General features: G+C 42.3%; 1 pseudogene; it reads right to left on the bottom strand.

Moving 5' to 3' along the window:
- Positions 1-733: 733 nt before the first annotated feature.
- LOC117718168 (four and a half LIM domains protein 1 pseudogene) lies at positions 734-1,516 on the bottom strand (annotated as a pseudogene).
- Positions 1,517-2,922: the final 1,406 nt, after the last annotated feature.

The following is a 2,922-nucleotide window of genomic DNA, read 5'->3' as shown; positions in this document are numbered from 1 at the left end:
ACAGCTATATCAGGCTCCTGTCAGCATGCACTTCCTGGCATCCACATCAGCTTCTACCTTTGGTGACTGCACATGGAATGGATACCCAGGGGGAACAGTCTCTGGACAGCCTCTCTTTAAGTTTCTGTTCCACACTTTGTCTCCATATTTGCTCCCATGAGTATTTTGTTAATCCTTTTAAGAATGACTGAAGCACCCACACTTTGGTCTTTCTTCTTCATGAGCTTCATGTGGTCTGTGTGTTGTATCTTGGATATTGTGAGCTTTGGGGCTAATAGTCACTTATCAGTGAGTGCATATCATGTGTTTTCTTTTCTGATTGGGTTACCTCACTCAGGATGATATTTTCTTTTTTAGTTCAAAATTTATTTTCTGGAACATCTCAGTGGAAAGTTTATTGCCTATGTTTCTCACATCACGTGGCTCTAGAGTTAGTACTTTTCTGATCTCATGCAGTAGAATCAATCTAACTTGTTTTTCCATTGCAACAACAGAGAAATTATTTTTTGCTGCAAGGTTGTTGAATCCTAATATGATCACTGTGTGTTCTTAGCTGAGTAATACTATAAAATATCAGAAAAGACAGAGGAGCAGCTTCATAGAGGCGAAAGCCTACTCTCCCTCTATGGTTGGTGCAGCACAAGGACAAAAAGAATGGTTCAAATGCCATTTTACAGGATATGAGCCCTTGTCAAGTTATAGCTATTTGGCATAGTTAGGATGGCACACATGCTCATGAAACACAGTGCTTATTGGCTAGATGTACAGAACAGGCTTTATAGTTGAAGCAGTAGTCATGTCAGGAATTTTATTCATGGGCCACTACATTGGAGCCTTTACCAAACCCAGTGATGGGGTTCTTGCACCCAGCATACTTCTTGGCTATATAGTTCTTGTAGCAATCCACACAAAAATACTGGTCATCCATAGCAGTGAAATGCTGTCCACTCAGCTTTTTAGAGCAGGAAACACATACAGAGCACTCATTATGCCTGGGCTGATCCTGGTAACTGACTCCTTCAGACATAATGAGCTTGAGCCACTTCATACAATACTTAGTAAACAAGGCATCATAGCAAGCCACACAGTAGAATCCCTCATCTTTAGAGAAGAAATTATTGGTTCCAATGACTTCATTACAGTTGGTGCAGACAAAGCAGGATTTGTGCCAGATGATACCTTTGGATTCCACATTCTGGTCTCCTTCTACAGTATCATTGAGGCACCCTTTGCACTTGGGGGAAGGCCTCTCGAGTGGCACACTTGTTGCACAGAATCTTGTTGTCCCAGGATACAAAGGTCTCAGTAGCCAAGGGTTGAAGGCACTTGGAACACTGGAAGCAGGTGTTGTGCCAGAAGCGCTCCTTGTAACATATCTCCTTGGAATCTTGAATTCCACACAAATATTGGCATAATGTGCATTAAAGCATACCACGCAGTAGTTGGCTCCATTCTTCTACACATACATTTTATCTTGCAAGGATTCCTCGCAATGGTGGCATTTGAACTCAGACATGGTACCTTATATTGGAGGACCTCACACTGGATATGCAGTGCTTGGGATGGGCTGGATACAGTTGAGAACAGCTATCAGTTTTTGCCTAGAGATGCTTGCTCATATATAGCAGTGTAGGCGTTCTGCTGGGTGATGGATATGAAGCTTGTAGTTTGGGATTATTAGGCTGTATAAACAGGAAGATGTTGTAGGCTGTTTTCTAGGATTACTCTTCCTACCTCCACTACTCATGTCTGTCTTCTACCTAACAGCATGTTTTTTATTCCATAGAAGTAGATGGCCCAGATAAAACAGAAAGAATTGCTACCACACTTTTGCTAAAAATCACCAAGAATTCCTGCAAGCTGAACAGGCTGTGATTATCACTCACCAGAGAAATGGAGAACACACATCACAGTGAATCACATGGCGTATCAACAGTAGGATGTAAGGCAGGGCTATTGGGATTTAGGATTGTGTTAAATGTTTTGATGGAGAGTTTAAGGAAGTAGAACCTTCTTGCCTTACTTTCGTGATGAAGCAGGAGTGATTGATTGTATGATTTCTTATCTTCATAAATTTTAACCTATCGCTTGGTGACACAGGCTAGCAAAGCAACCTGGGGAGAATGGCTGACACAAGGCCCTGCCCATTACTCCCTTAGGGCAGCAGCTAAAGGTTGAAGCCCCTGGGTGAAGGAGAAGAAGACACTGGCAACAATGCCGCCCTCCTCAGGGGAGAAGGTGTAGATTCCCATAACCCTTAGTTCCCTCAAGCCCGTGGAGCAGCTGGAGACTCTGGGCAAGGCTGGAGGCACATGCTTCACAGGCAGCACCTCCTCCCAGAATGATATTTTCTAGTTCTATCCACTTGCCTAAGAATTTCATGAATTCATTGTTTTTAATAGCTGAGGAATACTCCATTATGTAAATGTATTACATTTTCTGTAACCATTCCTCTGTTGAAGGACATCTGGGCTGTCTCTACAAAGCTTGGCTGAACCCCAGAATACCTGCCATGGCTGCAGTACCTGGTAGAATGAAGACTAATGCTTAATGTTCAGCTATGGTGTTACCATAAATAAGAAGTTGTATTACTGTGCAAGCACAAGCACATGACTGTGTTTCAATAAAACTTTAGCCACAAAAACAGATACCAGCATGTACTTGTATATTATTGACCAAAACAATAAATATAACACTGAAATGAGTGTTGCTGTCAGGGATTGACAATACAATGAGAGCTCATGAAGGAGGATTTCCTATCTTGGGTTGCAGATTTAAAGATAAAACAAAGGTAGGTAAAAAGGAGGAAGGGGCATTGTAGGCAGATTGAAGGCACTAGGAGCACTGTCTGAGATGAAGTTGGTGGTCAACACGCACCAATGTCCCTGTGCTATTTGGGGGAGGTGCAGGATTTTTCTTTTT

The sequence above is a fragment of the Arvicanthis niloticus genome, chromosome 12, assembly GCF_011762505.2.
Source record: "Arvicanthis niloticus isolate mArvNil1 chromosome 12, mArvNil1.pat.X, whole genome shotgun sequence".
NCBI classification, from domain to species: domain Eukaryota; kingdom Metazoa; phylum Chordata; class Mammalia; order Rodentia; family Muridae; genus Arvicanthis; species Arvicanthis niloticus.
This window is presented reverse-complemented; position numbering and strand designations above follow the sequence as displayed.